Source organism: Dermacentor andersoni, chromosome 7, assembly GCF_023375885.2.
Source record: "Dermacentor andersoni chromosome 7, qqDerAnde1_hic_scaffold, whole genome shotgun sequence".
In the NCBI taxonomy this organism is placed as follows: Eukaryota; Metazoa; Arthropoda; class Arachnida; order Ixodida; family Ixodidae; genus Dermacentor; species Dermacentor andersoni.
Genome location: NC_092820.1, coordinates 98,825,423 through 98,845,682, shown reverse-complemented (window position 1 = coordinate 98,845,682; position 20,260 = coordinate 98,825,423).

Below are 20,260 nucleotides of genomic sequence, written 5' to 3'. Positions count from 1 at the left end.
AGATCCGGGCGGAAGCACTGATGCTGACTGGCTATCACGCGCCCCCACTGATCCGCCGCCGCAAGACAACGAGGATCACGACGCCTTCCCAGGAACAATAGGCGCGGCAGACTTCGCTGAATGGCAATGAGCAGACCCGGAGGTAGAGTCTCGTCGAGTATTTGGAACGCTACGCCGATGCTCTCCGTCGGGTATTTGGCTCATGATTGTCTTCGTTTTCGCTGGAAAGCGACGTCCTCGTAAAGAACTTCTCACCAGTTCTCGCAAACTACTTTCTTGCTGTTGCCTCAGCACGGCGTCCAGAGGTACTGCACGTCGTACTTGACGATCCTACCGCTGAGCACTTCGGCTTCTTCCGGACGCTATCGAGGATGCACGAAACGTATTACTCGCTGCGCCTGACCACTGACGTCGCCCGTTGGGTGAAGACATGCCGGGTCTGTCAGCAACGCAAGACACCACCGACAACGCCAGCGGTATAACTACAACCGATGGAACCTCTTTGCCGGCCATTTAAGCCGATCGAAAGGAATTTGTTGCGACGTTTTGAACGTCAACATCTGGAAATAAGAGGATCGCTGTGTCTTCTGAATAGCTTACCTGCTACGCCAAAACGAAAGCTCTGCCTAAAGCTAGTTCGGCAGAAGGTGCCAAATTCTTCGTCGAGAACATCCAGATGCGACATGGTGCATCAAGAGGTCTGATCACCGGCAGATGAACGTCCTTCACTGCAGAGTTCACCCAAGCCATTCCGCAATACAGCCAAACAGGAGGACATCTGCTTACCACCCGTAGACGAATGGTCTTACTGAGCAGCTGAATAAGACCTTCGCCGACATGCTTGTAATGTACGTCGACGTCGAGCGCAAGGCATTGGATTTCGTCCTGCCGTACGTAACCTTCGCTTACAGCGCGCCCGTGCGAAACATCTACTGCCCTTCCACTCTCTGGAGGATAACCAGCGAGGCTTTACTGTGTGATAACTATATTGATTGAATAAAGACCCGCACATAACTTCGTTGTGGGTCTCGCCTTTTATTTCTCGTACTTAGGCACAATGGCGACCATTGCTTTGCGGTCAGTGTGATATACTGCAATTGGTTGCGCTTTCACTCTAGCCACGTTCTTTGCGAATGTCAGATGGATACACTACATGTGAGACGCGATGAGCATATACACTTCAGCGTAACACCTCACTCCAAACCTTTCTTACATGAGTGAGATTAACCACTTTCCATCTGGTCTTGTTAGGTCTACGTTGAAATCGCATACAATGGCCATGGGTATAGCATCACCGCGAGTCACCCAAACAAACACGTCCGTCAGAAACGTTTTGACGTCGCCCTTGGACATAGCCGGAGGGATTTAGATTGTCGATACCACGGTGTCATATACCATCCTGACAGAACAATCGTCGGGAGAACCGGAGGCGGTGGCTTCGTTCATGACGGGCAGCGTATACGGTGTAACGCCCACGTAGTAACTCTTCGCGTCAATCGCGATGCCGCCAGCACGGGATTGCACGCTCTTGTCTCCAGTTCTCGTTGCCGCTCCTTGAGGGCAAGATCTTCTTCGGAGTGAGCAATACGCGTTCTGCTCATAGCGTAGCCGGAACACCACTGATGATAACGTCGCTAGTCGATGTTGGTGTCAAATAAAAGGCACACAGATAAAGTCGGACTATCAACGCATCATTCGCGTTTACAGACCGACGTTATCCGCGCGCGGACGAGCATGCCTCGATGCCAGTCGCGGCGGACACAAATAGGTATCGCGCAAGAGGGAATTCTCGTTCTGCAAGGCTCTTAATCACACACAATTTTTTCCAGAACCCAGCAATATATAGCTCGGCTGTCCAAACAACGCAAATCACGCCATTGAAACTTGTCTATGGCAGGAACCCGGCGACGACTATAGACTCCATGCTGCGGCACGTCACTAACGAAGGGGATGTCGACGTCACCGCCTATCTCCAGCGCGCCGAAGAAGCCCGGCAGCTCGCCTGCCTGCGCATCAAGAACCAGTAGAGCACCCACAGAGAAAACTACTATCTTCGACGACACTATGTCGAATACCAGCCTGGCGACCGTTTTGGTTTTGGACGATAATACGCCTACGAGGAATTAGTGAGGAACATTTTCGACGCTATTTCGGACCCTACATGATCATCCAACGTATTGGCGCACTGGAATATGAGGTCATGCTAGACGGCATTTCGTAATGCTAGTGGCGCCGCTCATGACATCAAATAATCTATATTATGCGCCTTACACCCTTCTATTAGCGATAACTCTAGGACTTTATTTCTTCGATGTTGATTTTAAGTGCACGTGCTTTGGTATCTTGCGTTCGTGTTCGTACAATCGGGACGATGATTTTTAAGAGCATGACACCTGCACTTAATTATCCTTTTCTCGGGGACAGCATTTCATTCCCGAACAAGTTAAAGTTATCGTTCAGATGAAGACGCGACTGTGGGACTGGAACTCTTAGATACGGACCATTGATTACAATAACTGAAATTTTCATAACACAACCACTCGCCGTCGAATTCCAATTATGGTGCCCAGATGAAAGTTGACGATGCTACCGGACCCGCTAGGCAGGTTGGTCATCCTGCCCTTCTGTGTTGCACGCAGAGCTTGTGGCTCCCCCTCTGTGATGTTTCCTGAAATAGCGACTGGAAGCCCCACGATTCAAGGTAGTTGACCCATAAAGCACTAGAACGTCGTCCAAGGATGACCTGTTCCCTCCAGCTGAGCGCCTTCCCGGCAGAGCGGCAATGACGCGCGGTGGCAGCCATCGACGATAGATCCCACGGATGGGTTCAACATGACGCCACTTGCACGAGCTCTACGTTGGGATTAAAATGACGACACGTTGCAGGGCAAGCCAATTGTATGAAAATGCAACACCTGCACAGGCTGGATGATTTGCTAAAAACGACATGACCCCGACAAACTGGACAGATTATAAGAGAGAACCATTGAAAAGAAATGTTTTCTTTTGCCGCGGTCCGTATCATACATTTTCTGCCCGTTGTAGATGACTTTTTACTATTTTTCTTAGATATATTATTGTACACAACGTAAACAAACCTTCCGTTCTCAAAGCCAACTCAACTTCGGCCAACACCCGCACTCAATGGCGAGTTCTAAATAGAACTTGCTAGAAATATCGATGGGAATATCGTTTTTCCGTTGTTACCGAAGCTTCAGTTTTCTGATTGCTTGCGCACCGTGAATTGTGTAGTACATTCTTGAAGACACGCGAGCACCAGCGATTACTCTAGAGCCATCGATGAATCATGCATAAAAGTCGACACGCTTTAACGGCACATCAGACTTCGACGATCGCCGTTTATGTTTTCCGCTATGGTTGTGCTTCGAGTCTCAGTAGTTTTGTGGGCACAGGTTCGTCCAATACATGTCACTTTCGTCATTTAGTTTTGCTGCCTGTGTTCGTGAAGGTCACTACAATCTGAGAATATGCTCATTTCTATGTGGGGTATATTTGGCATTATAATATTTTATTACTTTTAATGTATCACCGACCTAAACAGTTAGTTGCATGGCAGTCGTGGGTAGTGTACATACTGCAGTCCTGCTCCATTGTTATTCGAGGCAATTCTCATCGCGACGACAGCGCTTTCTTATAGTTTAGTCGCAAGGGTTGACTCAGGCACTCCGTGAGCATGTTCGTTTAACGTTAGCTGGTGTTGAAGCACAAAAAATTGCCTCCACCATTCATATCCCATCGGCAAACGAGTCGAGAACTGCGGGAACAAGGAGACACTCCAAATTTTCACATGCGCCAACAGCACGGACATTTATTTTCCGTTTTTGTTTTTCTTCCAATCACACTGAATCATTTCGCCTAATTGTCGCAGAGCTGAATTGTTTTGATTGCTGTCTTAATTCTTCTGGCTTTGTCGGAACTTCACTCTACCATGAGTCCAACGGCAAGCCTTGTTAGTGCACTATGAGGAACTGGCATGCAGTTCTCCGGTTACTGCTTTGTTCGTGTAATATTTCATTAAAGCAAATGAAATGCAACCTGCGCCAAAAGTAAATATAGAGTGAAGCAGAAGTGTTCTTAAATGTTGTACACTTATAATTTATGCACCGTTCCAGTGTTTCAAATGATCGCATTTACTCATTTGAATTAGTATTTCCGCTGGTTATTTACAACATTCGCCGGAGGCAGTGGTAGTCACTTCATAATAGCACTTGTGGTCAGGCGATGTCATTTCCACCATTGTATGCAAAACTGTCCCTAAGGCTTCGATGCCATGTCTTCTGAACAAAAACAACATACTGTATGCGAACAATTCCAATAAAGGCTCAACAGATTTCCGCTTGCGCGTCATATACCGTGCTTCGATACAGTGGCAAAGAATAATATGTTTACAGCAGCTCAAGCAGACTGTCCTAACACTTTCTGCCCGAGGAACCTTCGATGCACAGATTCCCATATATTGTCCACACGACACTAAAAATTTTCCATTTTGCCGTGCAATGAAGGCGTTTTTCTTGCTTTATGTTTTTGAAGTTCGATAGCAGATTTACCAAAATATATGAAGATTAAACTCAACTGAAACAGCACAATGCCTCCATTGTTAAATTTATCTCTTCTTTTCACACTACTTTCCAGTTCATGCTGCTTAGGCATACTCACATGAACTCCCAGCTCAGGCCTCGCATAGTTGATATTCGGCTCGTATGTTATAAAGTCACATGAAATGTAAACACGCGGGTATATTTGACATATTTTAACGTATTTTTCTTTCACTGTTACTCACTTGAATTCTACCGAATATGGTTTGAGCGTTGGTAATCTAACAATAATCCGAACCATAACACTACAAATCGAGCAAGGCAATCCTACACTTTTGATGCGTTAGCAATTTTAGGGTACTTCTTTTTATTATACGATAGGCTAACTATCTCTCTAGGTATGGCAGTGTATTTTATAAAGTTTTCGGGAGCTATGTATCTAAGTTTCTGTCCATGTACCTGCATAGATGTTTTCCCACCTACTTGGGCCACACCGTAGTCCATGGTCAAATGGTTAGCGCAGCGGGATGCTGTGCTGAGATAACAGGGTTCACAGTTTTCATCGTCACTATCGTCACTACACCGTGACAAAATCGTGGCTAAAGCTATGACACAGATATACTGGCCTTCCGCCAACCTCCCGAAGTGCAATCTTCGGAAATTCGGAAAGAGAAATTGGAAATTTCCCGCTCGGAGGCGGCATTGTTGTGCCGCCTCTGGCTCCGGGTAGTATTTGCCAAATCCTAGTCGTCCCGCATCGGAATGGAGGATAAGCCCAAGTGCGACTCTTGTGGAACCAAAGAAACGATTTAATACGTCCTATCCATGTGTCCACAGTACGACGTCGAGCGTGAAGCTCCCCGGACAACACTTAACCAGCTAGTCTCTAGACCAGTTTAAAAATTAAATATGGGGTTTCACGTGCCAAAACCGCTTTCTGATTACGAGGCACGACGTCGTGGAGGAGTCCGGAAATTTCGATCACCAGGGGTTCTTTAACGTGCACCCAAATCTAAGCACACGGGTGTTTTCGCATTTCGACCGCATCGAAATGCGGCCGCCGCGGCCTCTAGACCAGTTTCGGAAAAGAAGACCCTTGGACCAATGCCAAACGGGTCGATGGCACAGAAAGCGACGAAAGCGTTGTTGAAAAACCTCGATTCGACAGGACCTTGTAACCACGCGTAAACCTTCCAGTGTGCGCGAAACTGTGCCTTCTCTATCTTCTCTCTCTCTTCGTCCGCGTACCCTTTCTCCTTGTTCAGAGTAGCAATCCGCCCTGATCCCCACAACACAACAGCTGTTGAAGCCTCTGGTGCACTGCGTTCTGTCAAGAAACTACGCAGTTTTCTGGGCCTTTGTTCCTATTTCCACCAATTTATTCCTAAATTTGCCTACTTCATGTAGCCGCTGACATGACTACTACGAGTAGACATCCCATTTGAGTGGACTCCGGACTGCGACTCTTCTTTTCGTCAGTTGAAGATTCTGCTGACATCAAGAGCGGTTCTTCAGCACTTCAATCCTTCAGCTCTGGCGGAACTCCGTACGTGTGCCACTGGCATAAGTATTGGTGCCAGCCCAGTTCAAATCTATGGTCACCGCGAACACGTGATCGCATGTGCAAGTCGCTCCTTAAGTAGGTCCAACCGTAATTACACTGTGACGGAACAAGAATGGCTTGCGCTACTATTTGCGGTTCAGCGATTTTGTTTTCATTTGTATGGATGCCCCTTCACAGTTCTCAGTGACCATTACTCATTATGTTGGCTTGTGTGCCTTAGTGACCCTTGTGGCCGCCTTGCGCGCTGGCCGTTCCGACTACAGGAATACAGCTTCACCGTTTTTTATAGATCGGTCGATGACACACTGACGCCGACAGCTTCTCGCGTACGCCACATAGCACAACGATCCGTGACGCCAACGACTTCGATCACCTTGTGGCTTTTGTGTCACCAAATTTTCCAGACTTTGGCAGGTTCAAATCCAAACAGCAAAATGACATCAAATTATCACCGTTCCTCACCGCTACGATGGCTTGGAGGAACTGCTCCGTTTGTGTGAATCGCGCTTGCTTCACTGGACACCACACCGTCCATAAACGAATGGACTTACGGACCAGACCAACCGACCAATTATAAAAAAGCTATCTATGTACCTTTCATTCGACCACAAGAACTGCGTTTTATCACGTACGCGTTCAACACCACCAAGCAAGAGACTACCGGCTATAGCCATTTCTTTCTGCTGCTGGCGGGTCCACACTGTTATATGATAGACACTGTTTTCCCTTCCTGCCGTCCCACCAATCCTACGGTCGCCGCGACCCTCTGCTTTGCAGAAGTGTTGTATTGCTCGTTTACATATTTGGCGTCGCAGGACAGATAAAAAACACATTGCAACATTTGCCACAATTCGGTAACCTATCTCCCTGGTGATTTAGTTCGGTTGTCGACTCCTGTACGAAAACACGGGTTATGCCGAAAGCTCGTGGCCGCCTACGACGGAGCAGTTATTATTAAGGGACTCATGGAGGATGTCGTTAAGATAGCTTGCCTGAAGGCGAGTGTTTGAAGACCCGCCAAGACCAAAGTGGACCATGTTGTCCGCTTGAAATTTTTCACGTCAAGACAAATGGATCTCCCGGCGGGCTTTGCCTGCGACGAGAAGAATGTTGCACATACGCGTGAGAAGCACTCCTACCGATGAAGTGTTTGGGGCCTCTAGTTTGAAAAAAGCAACAGGACGATGTTGATATCTTGAAACGTCTGGCTGCTCTTGAGTTCACCTTCGCGACGTAAAAGAAACGGCCCCCTTCAGCCGTAAGGTTGATAAACGGTCTCCTTCGTGCGTACACGGCTCTCTTGCCTCTCATATTAACGCAACTTGTCATCCGCGGATAAGTGCAAATTGTTTACCATAGTGAATCTGCATACTGCAGCATGAAACTGGCTTAATGTGATCCACGCATTCGTATGTATGAATACTATGAATACTAGATGCATGCTAAAATTTTGGACACACACCAGAAGGCACCAACATTGTCCCAAGACGACACCACACCACAGTACGAAAAGCTTATCGTAGTGTTTACTTGTGGAAATGTACTTGCAAGCACCGCAAATACACTGCGTCGAAACCAGACTGGGCTCACCATAAGCACCAGGACGGATACACCAGACACATCACACGCGTATCCGTAAAGGCACTCTAGTGTAAACAATTTGTTTTATTTTTCGACTTGCTGCTTTACGTATAGATGCCAAAACAACAAAGTATAACCACAGATGTGTTTCTTCGGGATTAATGTCGAGAATTGAAGCTCGGATTGCTTGTCTTGTGCAGCAGGATTCAAGTATGCAATTTTTATTGAACATTGCTCTATTGGCTGCAATGGCGTGTGGCCCAGATATTGCTGTAGTCCTTTTATATAAATGAAATCTAACTATGGTATCAACAGGTTACAAGATATACGTTATAGACGACCAATGCATTATGCTGTTATTCTTTAAAGCCACTTTTTGAAAGATTAGATGTACAGCTATTTAAATAAGCACTTCATTGCAATGCAGTTGTAGTGCAACTTTCTAAGAAAAAGAATACTCACCGGAGAATATACTTATTTTTCCGAAAGGTACGTATCAAAACAACTCCAGTGCGTTTTTTCGTGCAGTATGCTAAGTATGGAGCAAGGCTTTACAAAAGAACCTGCATTGATTAATAGGTCTTGTAGAGTGAGCTTAAAAGCATAGATCATGTGATAATTCGGGAGAGGTGTGTCATTTAATCATAAGTGAAGACGGGTGAAGAGATCTTTAAATTACAGTGCTTAGTTTTCACTCAGCTTAATTGGCAATAACTAGTCGCTGTATATGCAATACAGGTTATGGATAATGCTCGGAGTGTAAAACTTTTTAGGGATATAGAATTTAGGTAATTTTTTCCCAGCGTGTTATAAGATAAGGCTATTCGTTTTTTGCTTCCTGTTCTGTCATTAAAGGTGCTTGACATTTGACCGCCATGTATAGGTCCCTGCTATGGTGTTTTGTGCAGACGAGATGCTACAATTGTACAAGAGAGACAGAGAAAGAATAGAGGGGAAAGGCAGGGAGGGTAACCATATAATTGTACAAGCCATGCACTGTAGCACCGACAATGAAGTAAGTTATTCGGTGTATCATTGCCACTGGTGTTTCGTGTCCCCATATCCGGCATGCCTTTAGTCACTCAGCATGCCACACATCACCCAACGTGCGACCTATCACCCACTATGCTGTCCGTCACCCAGCTTGCTGTCTAAATACCACCATGGCACCCAAAAACCAACGGGCCGGCCAACACGCAGCATGCCGCCCATTGCCCAGCATACTACCCATCAGCATAATCCACCATGAGGATGGATGGTAGATTCCATCATGCCCAACGACGGGCAACTTTCGAATAGGGTGGTACGACCTAAACTCGAGTACGGCAGCGCAGTTTGGGATCCTAATTAATTACAAAGAAGGCGCCAGATAAAACAACAGATGAAGGAAGGAGTCACGAGACAACTACGTAGGCGCCATCCTAATTTAATTGGACTTTCAGTCATGTTCAAATCAGTCCAAAATCGCCCTTCAAAGTTCATTTATTCAGAATACTCTTATCTAATTATCGTCACGGCCCTAAAATTCCGGGCCTACCTTCTAAGTCTTGAATGCCTCAGCGAAATTTCGAGGCTTTCCTTCTTTCACATATTTTACCACTCGTCGATTAACCCCGTTGTCATCCCTCCTGCTCATCGACTGTCGCTTCGCATCAGTCACCAAATAGCCGTTCATCCCTTACATGCGCACATTTCTGCCCATATGACTTCATTTTTTGTCCAAACGGTAGAAGATTAGAACAAGTTACCTGTAGATGCTGTAAACAATACCGACCCTGATAAATTTAAGGTGATTCTGGCTGACATTATTAAACAGTGCCCTGCCTTGCTTGCTCTTTTCAGGTTGTAACACACGGCACTGAAGTCTTTGTAACTAAACATGAAGTGAAATCACATTCTTTTAATATCACATTTATTTAACACTAACTCATTTATTGTTCACATTTATTTAGGTTACTGCTACAAGTATTGTATTTACTACTTATTTATGATTGTTATTCATAGTTACTTTGCATTCTTGTATTTACTTCGTCTTTCCTGTTGAATTCTTTCTAAGTACACTTAACTATTTCTCATATAAAACTGCGCCACAGGGGTACATTGACACACGAAACTAAATACTGCAGCCATCAAAATTCTTAACGTGCGCCTAAATCTAAGTACACGGGTGTTTTCGCCTCCATCGAAATGCAGTCACCGTGGCCGGGATTCGATCCCGCGACCTCGTGCTCAGCAGCCTAACACCATAGCCACTGAGCAACCACGGCGGGTCGCCATTTTTAACGAACCACTTCTGTTTGCTTTCTTTCCAAACTTCGTCATTGATTCGAAGGTAGCACGGAGTCTGACGCTGGCGCGTCGCTGTGGTCGTTGTCATCAGCACTTGGACCAGCGCGCGATTTTCAAGATATAAAAAAAATGCTAAATGAAATTCAACGCTACAAATTGACTGCAGCCGTTTATGGCTTCAAGACCGCCACGCCACCTCTCCATCCCCGTCAATCATCCAAACGGCTAACGCTTAGATAAATGAATACGGAGATATTAGGTCTTCAGTGACATGCAAGAGAATCGCTTGCGGTGTCACAAAGAAACGGCGACGAAGTAATAGTGACAGACACTGGTCGAAAGAAAATCCGAGCACACCTAATCCCGTCCTACGGGTTACGAACACAAAAGCGTCAATAATCAACTTAACGCTGCTGAGAGGCCCTTCTAGTTACGAACACCCCGCAGGCAAGCAAGCGCTTTGAGCCACTTGGCCAACGCCTCTTAGGTAGCACAAGGCCGGTGTCCTTCGATGCGTGACGTCATGCTATCTTGCCCAAATAATGCAAACTAATGGCATGCTCCTGAATAAGCCGTGGTGATTTCCACGACACCGTTTTCGTCACATTGAACTTGGCAATATAAATTTAGGTCCAAGTACCATGCAGTCATAAAGGATAGTGCGCACGCCTTCTATCAAGAAGGTGCTCATTTAGCAAAGTGGATAAGACAATCGGCTTTTCAGCGAAAGATCGTAGGTTCGATACTCACTACCACTAACCCTTATGTTGAAGTTTCATCCAGTGTTCGTCCAGTGCTGTGGTTGTCCCAGCAAAAGCTATTACCATCAGCTTTAGGACTCACCACCCAACAACATCGACATCTGCTGAACTAGCTGCTCTTCGCGCTGCACTTCGTTTCGTCAATCGGGAGCCACCTCGACAATGGTCAATCTTCAGCGACTCAAAGGCCGCCCTACAATCTGTACTATCAGCTCTGCGTCGTGGGCCATTCGAACAGCTCATATTCGGTATTAGATGCCTACTCCATACATCACAGGAGAAAGGACACCGCGTGACGTTTCAGTGGCTGCCAAGTCACTGGGGCGTCACTGGAAACGAAGACGCCGATAATGCCGCTCGGGCAGCTCTTGAAAACGCACAAGAGGCCATACCGATTTCACGATCAGACGCAGCTAGCAGACTTCGAGTGCTTGCACAGGAGATCACGCTCTCTCTATGGTGCACACCAAACAGCCAGACCAACCAGAGCAACCGTATATACCACCTGCCCTCTTTGATGCGTCTCTATATGCCAATTGGACTCCGCCGAAGAGAGGCGACTCTGCTTTATCGCTTATGGCTAGGGGTGGCTTTCAGGAAATCTTACTCCTTCTGCATTGGAATGGCCGACAACGCTCTCTGCAATGCCTGTCTTTGCGAGGAGACGCTGGAACACATTCTGTGCGACTGTCCTGAATATAATGTTCAGCGACAGTCCCTGGCATCTGCTCTAGCGCACCTTGACACTAGACCATTGTCCCTCGACACAATTTTCACATGCCGCCGATAGAAGACATCGCAGGTGAAGGCGACGAAGGGACTACTTCGGTTTTTGAAAGAGACGGGATTGGACAAGCGGCTGCGACAGGTTTGCCCCCGCACCCAACGAGATGTGAAAGAGTGTAGGGCGTGTGTCGCCGCAACTGGGGCAGATGCCGCGATATGTATGTGGGAACATTTTACTGTATCTGTGTAGGTTTGGAAATGTGTTTGTCTGAATAAGTCGGAGAGCTACGGCATCTTCAGTGCTGAGCTTCCTGTGAGGCGGAGGATAAATCCTGCGGTTGAGTCGCTGGATATCGAGTCGGTCGCAATAATTGGACGGCAGGGGCCTGAAGGTAAAGGGTGGGGGTTGATGAGACGATTCGTCTTGCCCCGCTCGGTCGATTAGCGCTCGAGCTAGGGCGTTCGCCCTTTCGTTCCCCTCCAGACCCGCGTGGCCCGGCGTCCACATGATTTGATGGTATTCTTGCAGCCTCGGGCCTAGAATCTGAGCCGCCAGCAGCGGTGTTCGTCCCTTGGTAAAGTTACGCCAGGCCTGTTGCGAGTCGGTAATGCCATGGACTTCCCTGCCTACCCTGTCTTCTTACTTTATTACCAGCGCCGCGGCTATGGTCTCAGCCGCAGCTGGGGTCTCTGCCCTTACGGAGGCCGCGAGGGTCAAGGAGTTGTCTCTCCCGTTTACGGCAGGTACCGCGAAGAGGCCCCCTACAGGGTACGCTGCCACGTCCACATACGTTACGTACGGGTCACCCTTGAATTTGCGGCGCTGTCTGTCGACGCGAGCCTTGCGTCGTCCTTCATGGAGTTCATGGCTCATGTGCTTCGGTATCGGGTTCGCCTTGATCTTGCCTCTGACCTCAGGCGGGAGTGATCATTGCCCATCGAGGGCACGCAGCTCCGTTGCCGTTCCGGTCCGGTGGAGGATGGCTCTGCCCACCGCCGTCTTCTGTAGTCTGGTCGTTTGCGAAGCCATAACCGCGTCCGACAGCTCAGCGAAGGCGTTGTGGATCCCAAGGGCCGCTAACTTCTCGTTTGAGGTGGTGAGAGGGAGACCCAGGGCCGTTTTGTACGCGTCTCTGATGATGGCATCGGCTTGTTCTTGGTCGCGTTTGTTTAGCGAGTGATAGTGATACGGCATGCATACGTTATTCTGCTGATCACCAGAGCCTGGACGAGGCGAAGCGTGTCCTCTTCTCGCATGCCCTTGCGACTTCTTGTAATTCGTTTTATAATCCGCGAGATCTGGTTAGGGGCAGACCTTAGGGTTTGGATGGTTTGGGAGGCTTTCAGGTTGCTCAAGGATCCAAAAACCCAGAATCCTAGTCTTATTGCCTTCCGTGATCTTCTGGCCCTCAAGATAGAGGTCGATAGGGCCGGGGGAGTTGTAGATTCCTCCTCCGTGCATCCGGATCACCTCAGACTTTTCGGGCCGACAACGCATCCCGCTCGCTGCCGCAAAGCTCTCCACGGCCGTCGCGGCCTCTTGAAGAGTCGCCTCTTTTCGCGCTAGGGAGCCGTTGGTGGCCCAGAGTGTGATGTCGTCTGCGTACAGGGCGTAACCTAGGTCGGGGATCTTCCGCAGCTCTTTGGTCAGCGCTAGCATCGCGACGTTGAATAGAATCGGAGAGAATCGGGGGGAGAGCAGTGTTGCGCTGTGAGGCTCGTGCCGCGGCATACACCACTTCCTCCGTGATGGGAGCGTCCAGTTCTGGTCTTGGCTCACCTTCATATTTTAGGAGGCAGGGTTGTATGGGGTCGCTACCCAGATATCTGGTTTTTAGGGTGTCAATCAGATCCTGGTCGTTTCCGGGGAACTTGTTAGTGATTTCTAGGAGCGTCCGACTGGTTGTCGATTTCGCCTTGTCGGGCTCGATCAGGCAACGTAGGATGGCCCACGTCTGCGCCGTACTCAGGGTACCCTTGAGCGAGGTGCAAAACACTACCGTTTTGCTGCGTCAGCTCGTTTGCGTAATTTCTGGCTTTGTCTGTTATTTTCGCGATTCGTAGACGTAGCTTCCGGTTTAAGCGCTGTCGCTTCCACCGTTTGAGGAGGCCCTCACGGGCTTCCCAGAGGTGTAAGAGCCGGCGGTCGACTTCGGGCGTCTCGACCGTGCGCTGGATGGTTTTAGTGGTTTGGATGTGGGCGTCCCGGAGGTGCTGCATCCATTCCGCTATGTCCGTTATACCGTTTTCGGGCGGGGGGTACCGCCTGAATGCCTCCCAGTCCGTAAGCCTCGTTTCGCCAATTGTTCTCTTGAGTTTCGGCGTGGATACCGAGATGCTGAGGATGTAGTGATCGCTGCCCAATGTTTCGCCCAGGTGCGCCCATGAGTATTCCCTTACGTTTTTCACAAATGACAGGTCCGGAAACGTGTCTCGACTTACACTGTTGCCTACTCGGGTTGGTTGGAGAAGGTTGGTTATCAATTCGAGGCCCATTTGGTCAACTGCATCGAGGAGCGACCTCCCCTTTTGTGTGTCTTGTTGGTAGCCCCAAGTCGTGTGTCCAGCGTTCATGTCTCGCACCACTACCAGCTGGTTGCTGCCAGCGGCTCTAACGCTCTCGTAAATGATGTTGCGGAAGTCGTCTTTCTGAGCCCTCGGTGGACTGTACAAATTCAGGATGAAAGTGCTACGTCTACCCCTCTTCTGCGGGAGGACTTCCACTAGCACATGATTAATGTCATGATGTTGATAATGTTGTCCGACCGCCGTCACTGTTTTGTGAACTAAAACCGCGACCTTCGGTGATCCCACGTGTCTAATTACGTAGTAACCCCGTAGCCTGATCGGCTGGTTCCCGACCTCCTGAAGGCAGATGACGTCGGGGGGTATAGGGGATTTTGGATGAAAAGTAGGAGTGAACTTGCCTTCTTGTTGAAAGAGCGACAATTCTACTGCCAGATCTCGAGGTGTTCGGGTGCGCTGCGTGTGGTGTTAGCCATTGCTGACGTTCATGGCACCGCCGTCGAAGTTGTCAGCGTCCCTGACGTCACCCGTGTTGTTTATGCACCTGTACGCCTTGATGCGTGGGTTGCTGCTCTCATCGTCGACCCGCTTGCGCGAGACAAACTCAATCTTGCGTGTTCTTCAATCAAGGTCTTCATGGCTTATTGTGTTCTCCTTGACTTTATTGTTTAATTCGCCCATCTGGTAAACCATCTTTTGTATCGTAGCATAAATACCTTCGAGGGTGACTACACTTGACTGGCCTGCCGCTGCCGAGGCCGCACTGGGGAGCGATGAGGGCGTGGTGGTTCTTGAGGGGGCAGGAATGGAGATGGCGGGCTGGTGGCCTATCGTTCCGCTTTGCGGCCCTGTCTCTGTATTGTTGTTTGTTTTGCTTAGCAACGCTTCTAAGCGTTGCATGCGTTGGTTTAGGTCGTTAACCTGAGCCTTGAGTTTTTTATTTTCTTCCTGATGTGCGTACATTCTGGGGAGCATTTACTATTTTCACTGATATTTTGAGCGGAGGAGGTACTAGACTAGGACTAGGACTAGGTACTAGGAAAAAAATATTGAAATATATTTGAAACAAGATATCGCATATGTGCGCGTAACTTCAACCGGGGATGAGCTACGTGGCTAATAATAAAAAAATGCAATGTGAAAATGCTTGTTGCCCCTTCTTTCAGGTGCGCAGGGGATGTCGTGGTTGGTGATTTCTTCCTCCCCAAGGGCACTGTTGTTCTTCCGAATATTTGGGCGGTTCACAACGACCCTACTCTTTGGAAAGAACCTACAAAATTTGACCCGGGACGCTACCTGAATGAAGATGGGACATTGCTTTCGCATAAGCCCGAACATTTGATACCCTTTTGCATCGGTAGGTGATGTCCTAACGACCTAAACCAACGCATGCAACGCTTAGAAGCGTTGCTAAGCAAAACAAGCAACAGTACAAGGCAGGGCCGCAAACGGAACGATAGGCCACCAGCCCGCCATCTCCAGTCCTGCCCCAAGGCATTCTTTACTTCTTCAGGCGTTAGCTGTGGGATTTCAGATTCCTCTAGGCCATTCTCTCTTCCATTATGGTCGTGGGTGCCACTGGTACTGTATAAATCTCCACAGAACTCCTCAGCCACTTGAGCTATCTCATCCATATTAGTAATGATATTGCCGGCTTTGTCTCTTAACGCATACATCTGATTCTTGCCAATTCCTAGTTTCTTCTTCACTGCTTTTAGGCTTCCTCCGTTCCTGAGAGCATGTTCAATTCTATCCATATTATACTTCCTTATGTCAGCTGTCTTACGCTTGTTGATTAACTTCGTAAGTTTTGCCAGTTCTATTCTAGCTTTAGGGTTAGAGGCTTTCGTACATTGGCGTTTCTTGATCAGATCTTTCGTCTCCTGCGATAGCTTACTGGTATCCTGTCTAACGGAGTTACCACCGACTTCTATTGCACACTCCGTAATGATGCCCACAAGATTGTCGTTCATTGCTTCAACACTAAGGTCCTCTTCCTGAGTCAAAGCTGAATACCTGTTCTGTAGCTTGATCTGGAATTCCTCTATTTTCCCTCTTGCCGCTAACTCATTGATCGACTTCTTATGTACCAGTTGCTTCCACTCCCTCCTCAGGTCTAGGCTAATTCGAGTTCTTACCATCCTATGGTCACTGCAGCGCACCTTGCTGAGCACGTCCACATCTTGTATGATGCCAGGGTTAGCGCAGAGTATGAAGTCTATTTCATTTCTAGTCTCGCCGGTCAGGCTCCTCCACGTCCACTTTCGGCTATCTCGCTTGCGGAAGAAGGTATTCATTATCCGCATATTATTCTGTTCCGCAAACTCTATTAATAACGCTCCCTTGCTATTCCTAGTGCCTATGCCATATTCCCCCACTGCCTTGTCTCCAGCCTGCTTCTTGCCTACCTTGGCATTGAAGTCGCCCATCAGTACTGTGTATTTTGTTTGGGCTTTACCCATCGCCGATTCCACGTCTTCATAGAAGCTTTCGACTTCCTGGTCATCATGACTGGATGTAGGGGCGTAGACCTGTATAACTTTCATTTTGTACCTCTTATTAAGTTTCACAACAAGACCTGCCGCCCTCTCGTTAATGCTATAGAGTTCCTGTATGTTACTAGCAATGTTCTTATTAATCAGGAATCCGACTCCTAGTTCTCGTCTCTCCGCTAAGCCCCGGTAGCACAGGACGTGCCCGCTTCTTAGCACTGTATATGCTTCTTTTGGCCTCCTAACTTTACTGAGCCCTATTATATCCCATTTACTGCCCTCTAATTCCTCCAATAGCACTGCTAGACTCGCCTCACTAGATAACGTTCTAGCGTTAAGCCTTGCCAGGTTCATATTCCAATGGGTGCCTGTCCGGAGCAAGGCATTCTTAGCACCCTCTGCAGCGTCGCAGATCTGACCGCCGCCGTGGTCAGTTGCTTCGCAGCTGCTGGGGACTGAGGGCCGGGGTTTGATTGTTGTGTTCATATAGGAGGTTGTGGCCAAGTACTGCACCAGGGTGGCGAATCCTGCTCTGGTGAGGGAGTGCGTTACCGGTTCTGGTCACCGGGATCAGGCCACACTCCTGGCCTGTTTATGCAATTTTATCAACACACGGTTTTTTTTAATCCGGTGGAAAATTGCGCGGCACCGGGATTCGAACCACGGACCTCCTGCACGCGAGGCGGGTGTTCTACCTCTACGCCACCGCTGCACTGCACTAAACTGTTAATTCCCTATGGAAAATCCCAGCATTACCCATCTGGCATATTGCACAGATCATGTGCTGGTGGGCTAGTTTTTTAAGCATGATTACAAAGAGAGCGCCGTCTTTGTAATCATATAACACTGGGCGTCATGGTAAATGTGCTCGGCATGATGGAAAACATGCTGGGTATGATGGAGTTCATCGCGGGTATACTGGGTGGATGGTGGTTACAATGATGGTGGGATGGATTGGTGACATACATACTGGATGACTTCCCTCAATGGTGGGAATGCTGAGTGAATGGTGGGTGTGCTGGATGGATGGTGTGATAGATGCTTGGTTACCTGTGTAAATGGTTTGTGAATGATGAATATGCTCGGTGAACGACGGGTGTACTGGGTGGATGGCGGGATACATATTGGATTATTTGTGTAATGATCTGTGAATGGTGGGTCAACTGAGTGGACGGTGGGATGCATAGTGGGAAGAGAATGGACAGACAGTGTATGCAACAGGGAGAACATAATAGGTGGCTTATGAAATATCAGCGACACAGTGGCGACGGCGGGTTCATGATGTAATGTGATTCTTTGATTTCCCAAATATTATCACTCTAGTCCCATTTCTTACATATATAAGCGTACGTGCAAATGTCCTTTTCAAGATTTATTGAAATATTTCGTGATATTTCATTATTATCTGTTGTTCACTGCTAAATTTGTGGTTAGCAATAATGCACTTTATTTTTGTAAGGATTACAGTATTTTCTCTTGGTTTTCATTCAAAATAGTATGTCACTGCTTTGCTATATTTTGTTGGCAATGCAGGTCATCAAACCACTTCCCTGCTGCTATTGCTCCCACCATTTGTAGTCTGCTTCGCATAAAAATTATTATTGAGTTCAACTTAGGAACACTGATGTGACCACTGATGTGCTAGATATGTATGTGCTACTACACTGCGCTGTGTATGGTAAGGTGCATGCCCATCAGCGTGTGGGAAGCACCACAGCCTTTCTCTCAATGGGTGTTTGGAGACCAATAGCATGATGTAGCTAACTGGAAATTTCTTAAATATAAATTGTTATGTGTAATGGGTAAAAATAACAAGCAAACATGTGGCACATAAAGAGAGAATACCACATTAAAAAGTTTCGAGAGGGATATCACAAAACCCCCAACTAAATTTCCGAAATAACTGATGGACAATGTTTTTTGAGGCAGTCACTATATTATGTGCACTGTTGCAAAGTCGTTCTGCAGGTGCTAGGTGATCAGCAAAAAGTGCATAAAGTAGGTTGTTTACAGTGTTTTTTCTTTCAATGCGATTGCTGTGCCTCTATATCTGTTTGTGTAGTTTCAAGGTGCACCCAGTTTAGAAATACAGCAGACCAGACTCGTGTATTCTAGTGTTTTCAAATGTAAACACCAGCACAATTTGAAGCTATCTGAAATGCACATCAGAGTAATCTAGTGTCATCTGGTGTGCACACTAGTATGGTGTAGTGCTACCTTGTGTGCACGCCACAGTAGTCGAACGTTAGTTGGTATGCACCTAACTGCGGTGCGGTGCTTGTCAGACGTGCATGCCAGTGCGTTATGGTGCAAACTTAGTTTGTACGCGCCAACTTGTTCCTTGCTTTATAGGTGTCTTCTCTGGCGTCTACGTTCGTGCGTTTTAATGCTAAATTTATTGCTTTGAAGTTAGCATAGCTAACAGATTGAAATTTCTTTGTTTTATTTACTTCAACATAGTGTAGCCCCAAATGGCTATTGCAGGAATGGAGAGTATAGAATAGAAATTAAGCAATGAAATAAAGTGAAACCGAAAGAAGATGCAATGCAAGACCAGTGGTCAAATACAAAACAGGAATTCAGCAGGTGACGAAGAGTGAACATGACAAGGTGAAGTATTGCACGCTCCTGTAGTGTGAAAAAAAGACATTTAAATGTCTCGGTGCAGTGTTGAGGAGACATAACCAGTCATCCCGGTGTTAACAGCGCAAAACGTAGACGAGACACGAGACGAGAAGACGACACCACAGGCGCTGACTTTCAACAACGTTGATTTGAAAGAAACACGGCTTCTTAACCATTTCCCACACGTGTAGCAGTCACGTGATTGCACATCATGTGAAACACGCACTTTTTTCTTTCTTTTAGCTTGCGCGACGCTAAGTTTATGCTCATTTAGTCTTTCGTTTGTGCAACTTGAAGTTTGCCCTATATACGTTTTTCCACATTTCGAAGTTATTGAATACACCATGGCATCTGTGCAGTCTGCGAAACGGTTCTGGGGATTTATCGTGCACCCTTGCTGCTTTATCGGCTCTTCAGCATTGACGCGCAGACAGAAGCGTTGCAGTTTTTCCGGGGCAGTAAGCACTACATTAACTCCAGCTTTGCGCCCTATCTTTTTCAAGCGGTGAGATAAGCTGTGCACGTATGGTAGGGCTACGGTCCTTCGCTTTTCTTTCGTTTTTGGCTTGTCGCCACATTGATCGCCATGGACATGCTCGAGTTTTAGGTTCTTGCTCATTTGTTCCGCAACAGACACAGTAAGGTGCGGTGGGCAACCAGCCCTAGTAAGGCGGTCAACCTGCCGACGAAAACATCGTTCCATCGCGCGGATGCATAATTTTTAAGCAGATTTGTTAGACAGGTTCGCATTGGCTCTGTTGACCGGTTTTGAATGCACTGACTGGGATGGCAGTGGCACCTTGTCGCCTCTGGGTTTATAGGCCAAGCAGACCTTCCCTATGGAGAGCTCGATCCTGAGATCAAGGAATCTCAAAGACCTTAGCGTGGGGACCTCATGCGTAACAGCAAGTGGCTGAAGCGCATGACTAAAGCACGTTATTGCCTCCGAAACTGCGTCATCTGAATTCGCGCCACAGCCATCACACAGAAATATGTAATCGTCAACACAACGAAAGACTTTCCGGACGCTTGCTCTAGTTAGGGCATTCTGAAGTAATCTATCTTTCTGGGTAAGATACAAATCACTAAGTGCTGGCGCAATACATGACCCTATACACCTGCATTTAACATGGTGCAAGA